Genomic DNA, 7,398 nt, shown 5'->3' on the forward strand with positions numbered 1-7,398 from the left:
GAACAACTGCATACTCTCACCATATGCCCAACAAAAGCCACTGTCTTCCTCCAGTCCCATTCTTTAGTAATTTCCCTTTACCTAAATCAAGGTACAGTTTGCCAGTCTAAAGGTAATGCCACAAAACTATATTGTGTCCCAACCAACAAAGGTGCTTATCCCCTCTACTTTGCCCTTCCATTACCCTGAAACTGGAAGCCACGAGATGCATTCTGGCCTCTCTTGGCATTCCTATTTATATAAATGTTAATTATTCTTTCCCCATCCAGCCAAACGTCATTGATGTGCCACATTCGTACCTATAATACTGGGACTCACCCCTGCTCTAGGACTCACTGCGATGGCCACAAGGAGCATTGCTTTAGTCCAACAGTCAAAAATAATTGATGCTACCCTACAAATGTCCAAAACTCTAGTATATCATATTTCTAAATTACAGCAAATATTAGTCCTGCTAGACTGGGGAGCTTTGGTAAAAATGTTTTTTGACAGTAAATTTGTCCTTGATTATATATTAACTAGTCAAAGAGATGCTTGTAACATTATTAGAGCTTCTTGTTGTAGGTGGGTTAACACCACCAATCAAGAGGTCACTAACAGAAAGCCTGGATCACAAAACCATCATCCTAAAGAAAACATGCCTTACATGTTTAACGCACTCTGAAATTCAGTCAAAATATGACTAAAGGCCCTTGCCAAGACTAATGTATTCTCCTAGCCAACACCAAACAAATGGGAGCCTGGTTACAAGTCAGCCTTCCGGGACTTGTCACATTTCTACTTGGTTTCTTCCTCGTTACTGTCATAATAAAATGTTTTCCATGCTGTTTAGTACAACTTAGGCCCTATTCTGTAGAAGTCTCCTCTACTGTTCAGGCCACTCAAATACCCCAAATAATTGAGTTCAAAATCAACATCAAGATAGAAAGGAATCAGTGACTAAATATATTTAACATATGGTATTTTTATTGATTATGGTGCTGTCTTGACCTAGTTTTGAGGCCTCGGCTAGAGGCTGGTCAGTTTCCTTTCTTGAGCAGTCGATTAAATCCACACCCCAACCACTTCCCTTATCAGGTTCTCACACTCTGGGGCCACTATGTACCCACTCTAATCACCACAGGGCCAGACATCAGACAATTAAGGACAGCGCCCATGCCCCAAAGCCCGCCAAAATTGTGCAAATTTTCAAAATTATTCAACCTAGCTAGCCCCACCCTTTTTGCTATACATAAGCTGCCCTTTCCCCCTCCAGCTTGTGGTATCCAGTCCTCAGGTGCAACTCCTTGCGTGGTCCTCTGTGGCAGCCTTCTCTCATTCGGAAGTGTAAGTAACAAAGACTTCTGCCTTTCATCTGGCTAAGCATTGAAGTGTTTTGTCTGACTGCTGAAAGAATCTTTAAATCTTATAAAACACAGTCCTACCTACATCTTAATTACTATTCAATGAATGAAAGCTGCAAAGTTTAAAAAACCCTTATAGTTTTTCTAAACCTTCTGTATTTATCAAGCAGATCTCTGGAAATCTGGAAATTTGCAAAGGATAATATAATATTCTGGCCTCTCTTTTTTTTTTTTTTTTTTTTTGAGACAGAGTCTCACTCGGCCGCCTATACTAGAGTGCAGTGGCACCATCTCTGCTAACTACAACCTCTGCTTCCCGGGTTCAGGTGATTCTCCTGCCTCAGCCTCCCGAGTAGCTGGGATTACAGGCGTGTGCCACCACACCTGGCTAATTATTGTATTTTTAGTAGAGAGGGGGTTTCACTATGTTTGCAAGGCTAGTCTTGAACTCCTGACCTCAGGTGATCTGTCCTCCTCAGCCTCCCATAGGGCTGGGATTACAGGCATGAGCCACTGCGCCCGGCCAATATAAATTACCATTTGAACTTATTCCATGACTAATCTTCAATTTGAGGTTAATTCCCCTAAACAATTAATGCAATTGATAGATTCGGTTAATTAAGTTCTTTTAAATATCATATATTATATCAATTACAAATTTAATCTACCTGAATCTCTCAAACATTTCAAATGCCTGACACATTAGTATCTTTTATACATCTTGCAAGTTTAAAAAAGGAGGGAGGGGGTTCTAATAATTAAAGCAATTCCAGTAAAAGTAATAAATCAAATGTATGCAGTAGTAAGTCATGTTCTCTTAAACATTCAAACACTGCATATAGACTGAAGAAAATGCTCTTGTACTTTAAAATTAAAATTATACGGTTCATATAACTGATTTTCTAATATATCAGGTTCTATCAAATGCTTCAAACAACTTAACAATCTATCATAGGTTATCCCAATGATTAAATAATTAAGTTTCTAAAGTTAATACAAATATGTTAATATTGTGGATTTGACTAACTTCAACATTCTTATAGTTATTTCTTTCTTCTCCCAGTATTTTAAAGCCACTTATGCAAATAAAGAGAATAGATAGATGTATGATCTGACTGGTCTAAGGATACTGTATCAGAGAATCAAGTCCAGGGTTGACGTGTCAGTTAAAGAATTTGAGAGAGGGGCAGGGACCTAATTAGGTACCACACATGCTCAGGGACCACACAACACAAAAGTCAATCTGCTGGACATCTCCGTGAGGTAACAGAGCTTTCCAAACTCACACCAGTTCATGCAGTCCGGTATATCATGTGTACCCTTACCTAGTTTTATTTATTTATTTATTTATTTATTTATTTATTTATTTATTTATTTTTGAGACAGTGTCTCACTCTGTAGCCAGGCTGGAGTGCAGTGGTGCGATCTCGGCTCACTGCAACCTCTGCCTCCTGGGTTCAAGCGATTCTCTTGCCTCGGTCTCCCGAGTAGCTGGGACTACAGGTGTGTGCCACCACACTCGGCGAGTTTTTGTATTTTTAGTAGAGACAGGGTTTCACCATGTTGGCCAGGATGGTCTCGATCTCTTGACCTCTGATGATCTATCTGCCCGCCTCAGCCTCCCAAAGTGCTGGGATTATAGGCGTCAGCCACCACGGCCAGCTTCCTTACCCAATTTTTAAAGTTACCTCTTTTACAACTTTTTTGTTTTTTTGAGACAGAATCTCACTCTGTCACCCAGGCTGGAGTGTAGTGGCGTGATCTCTGCTCACTACAACCTCTGCCTTCCGGTTCAAGCAATTCTTGTGTCCCAGCCTCCCAAGTAGCTGGGATTACAAGTATGCTCAAGTAGCTGGGATTACAAGTATGCGTCACTATGCCCGGCCAATTTTTGTATTTTTAGTAGAGAAGGGGTTTCACCATGTTGGCCAGGCTGGTCCAGAACTCCTGACCTCAAGCAATCTGCCGCCTGGACCTTCCAAAGTACTGGGATTAAAGGCGTAAGCCACCATGCCTGGCTTCTTTTATAGCTTATAATTGTGTAATTTGATAGGTAAAATTCCCTCTACAGGATATTATTTACTACTCGACTGAATTTAATGTCTTCATTGCCTGATTGGAGTCAACTTGCTTTTTACATGTTTTATATCCAGTTCAATATCAATAATCCTATTGTCATTTTACTGACTATTCCCTACGTGATTAACACTATCTACTGAATACTGTATCTTAGAATATTACCTACATTTGCATCAAGCTCATGATCTATAACTCACCTACATCCACCATTCTAGTTTTGAAATTTGGGATAGCACGTGCCAGGATATAGTTGTTCTGCCTGAGTCTTCACTGCACCTCGAGTTATTCTGAGTTTCATCCATCTTATCTGAACATCTTCTGTGCTCTGGATTTTATTCCTCTCCAAGAGACACAAACTCATTTAGAGCATGTAGATCTTCCCTTGGGATGTTTCTATGTATTTTATTCCTTGTTTCTATCATGCCAACATTTGTTCGAAGCTTTCTATTTGTTCTAATTTTTTTTTTCAAAAGAAAAGGAAAAAAACAGGACTTTTATGGCACCACTGGTCAGTGTAGGGCAGGTGGGTGGGACACAGCATTAGATGTGCTAGTTGGGCAGAGCTGTGCTGTTACTTTTCTGAAAGGGGTAACAAAATACATAAAATAAAACAGTGCGATGCCAAGACAGGCCAGCATGAGATAGGTGAGTTCTTCCCTCCGTAGCCTTCCTTCCAGGTTGTTTTATGTGTCTTTCCTTAATGTGTCCTTACTGTCTAATTAGGTTTCTCTCATTGCCCTTATCTTAATGTTTTACAATTATCTAAGGTGGAATAGCACAGTGGAGAGAAGCAAAAATGTTGGAGTGAGATAGACTTAGGCAGAGGTGGCAATATTGCAAAAATAATGATGCTTAAGCTACAAGACCATTCATTGGCTTGATTTACTTCCAAGATCCCAGAAGGGCACAAGAAATGTTTTATATAAAATTTGCAAAAGATATTTAACCACAATCAGTCAACCCCATTATCATTTTACTACAACTGTCCGGCATCATATTTCCTGTATCAGGTGTTGTTGGAGAGGCTGCGGGCATTTTTGAGACCGAAAGGGAGGATGTTGAATTGAGAATAATTTTAGTTTGGCTTTAGTGGGACATATTTATGTGGGTATCAGTCATTTCTGTATATTGATAATTTATTGCTAGCCATTCAGGGTAGCACCCACTATGCCAAAACAAATATGCAGGGCCAGAAGTCACATCGAAAAGTGAAAGTGTGCTTCTTAATGGCTCCCAGGCTCAGAAATTTGTAGGTTATTGAAGAGAAATAGATGGTGAAATGCACAGAGGCAGAGCAAATCCAGGGAAAAAAATTTCAACCATCCAATGTGTAAAACTGTAAGCAGAGAATTCCTTTTTAGAATTTGACCAGAAAACCTAGTTAAGACAGGTTCTCTCAGGAATGTATCTGATAATGTCTTATGTACAATTAAAACCACATAATACGTTACAAAATTTTTTTGATGAAAATAGTGCAAAATTAAAGAATCCTGTGCATTAAGACACAAACCTATAGCAGTACTTCAAATGTGTGTGAAGTTTTATGAATCCCAATATTAATAAGAACAAACACAAATTTTAATCAACCATGCTTCAAATAAGACTGAAATATCTTTCTATTCTCTCTACAGAAAATAATATAAAATTTTTGTCATATGAAGAGATAATTCGGAATCATGAAATTTAAATATAGATAAAAACTATTAGAGAATTGTGTCTGGCGGTGGCTGAATATAAATTTTTTTTTTTATTTTGTGATATTTTTGATATTTAACTTTGTAAAATATTTGATTTATTATAAATCATTTTCTTGTTCTAAATAGATATTCACTTTAGTCACTACTTTTTATTATTAATTTTGTATTCTTTCTGTGGTGAAATTAAATTTACTACTTTAAACATTTTAAGGTATACAGGTCCGTGGCAGTAAGTACATTGACATTGCTGTGCAACCCCCATCGTGCTTCATCTCCATAACTTTCTCATCTTTCCAAACTGAAACTCCATATTCATTAAACAATAACATGCCACTCCTTCCTCCCCCGAGCTCTGGCAACAATTACTCTTCTAACTCTATAAATTTGACTATTCTAGGTATTGCATATAAGTGGAATAACACAGTATTTGTCCTTTTGTATCTGGCTTATTTCACTTAGCATAGTATCTTCAATCTTCATCCATATTGTAGCATGTATCATTTCTTTTTAAGGCTGAATAATATTTCCTTGTATGAACAGTAGTCCCCCTTATCTGCGAGGATACGTTACAATACCTGAAACCATGGATAGTACCGAATCCTATAAACACTATGTTTTTTTCCTTATATAAACACACCTACGACAAAGTTTAAATTATAAATTAGGAATAGGAAGAGATTAACAACAATAACTAATAATAAAATAGAACAACTATCACAATATTTCATAATAAAAGTTATGTGAATGTAGTCTCTCTCTCTCAAAATATCACATTGTACTGTACTCACTCTTCTTGTGATGGGAGATGTTGCAATGCCTCTGTGATGAGATGACAGGAGGTGAATGATGTAAGCATTGTGATGTAGCCATAGCCTTTTAACCTTCTGTGTTCCTGAATCGGTGTAACCAGCCCTTACTTGTAGTAAGCGGCTTGGTGTCACTCATTTCTTGCTTGCTGAAGTCTTCGCAGATGCTCAGTGCTTTCTCGTGCAACAAGTTGTTATCAGAACATGTTTTCTATTCATGTCTTCCACCCACACATTTAATGCCTTTTCCATCTTAACTAAACACCCAGCAGGTACCGTAGCTGTAACTTTTACAGTTTCAGTTGCAACAGCAACACTAGCACGAATTTCTTTTTCCTCCTTCACAATTGCCTGGATAGAAGATTTGATTTTACCATAGATCTTAGCAACCTCAGTATACGACTTTTTTCCTTCCCTTATTAAGTCAAGAGCTTTCACATTTTCACTTAAAGGGAGGACTGGTGGCTTCTCTTTGGCACATCCAAATTACCAGTGTCACAAGTCTTGGGCTTTGGGACCATTATGAAGTAAAATAAGGGTTTTACTTACACACAAGCACTGCAACATGGCAACAGCAAATCTGATAAACGAGAAGGTACTAAGTGACTCAGGGAAGGCGGCGTGTACAGAGGCGATACGATGGGCAGAGGGGAGATTCACGGCCCCACAAGGATGGAGTGGGATGCTGTGAGATGTCATCACACTACTCAGAATGGCATGCAATTGAAAATGTATTAATTGTTTACTTCTGGAAGCTTCCATTTAATAATTTTGGACTGTGGTGGATCATATGTAACTGAAATGGAGGAAAGCAAAGCTTTGGGTAAGGGGGAAACTACTGTACACATAGTACCACATTTTGTTTATTCATTCATCTGACCATAAACACTGGGTTTGTTTCCATCTTTGGACTATTGTGAATAATGCTGCTGTGAACACAGGTGTACAAATATCTGTAGCAGCCCCTGTTCTCACTTCTTTCAGATATATCCTCAGAAGTGGAATGCTGGACCGTAAGGTGGTTCTACATTTAATTCTTTGAGGAATCACCATACTGCTTTCCACAATGGTAACAGCTCTTTACATTCCCACCAGAAATGCACAAGGGTTCTAATTTCTCCACATCATCACCAACACTTGTTTTCTGCAGTATTTTTGTCTGGTTGGCTTTTCTTTTTGTTTCATAGTAGCCATCTGATGAGTACAAAGTGCATTCTTTTTTAAAAAGGGCCTCCCAAAAACCTGGGTCTTCCCTGTGCTCAGGTCTGAACTTTAGTTCTACCATGGCATATGGTCCATCATCCATGATTTTGTTTCCTGGCTTATAAAATGAGGATAAAAATAAACATGCTTCTAGGATTGTTTTAAAGATTTGGTGAAATAATATATGTGAAACCATTAGCATGGAATCTACACTTAAAAAGTAACAATCCCTTTCATTATTATTTACTTACACATCTTTCTCCTGTACAA

At 38.3% G+C, this 7,398-nt stretch overlaps 1 protein-coding gene across 1 annotated transcript in view; it reads left to right on the forward strand.

Moving 5' to 3' along the window:
• Nucleotides 1–1,259: 1,259 nt before the first annotated feature.
• The window catches only part of CA1 (carbonic anhydrase I), a 57,341-nt gene continuing 51,202 nt past the window's right edge, over nt 1,260–7,398 (forward strand). Inside the window, exon 1 of the mRNA XM_011995640.1 lies at nt 1,260–1,326. The gene's annotated coding sequence lies outside the window, so the exon portion shown is untranslated. The remainder of the gene's footprint in view (nt 1,327–7,398) is intronic.

Source organism: Mandrillus leucophaeus, unplaced genomic scaffold, assembly GCF_000951045.1.
Source record: "Mandrillus leucophaeus isolate KB7577 unplaced genomic scaffold, Mleu.le_1.0 Scaffold494, whole genome shotgun sequence".
Classification (NCBI taxonomy): Eukaryota; Metazoa; Chordata; class Mammalia; order Primates; family Cercopithecidae; genus Mandrillus; species Mandrillus leucophaeus.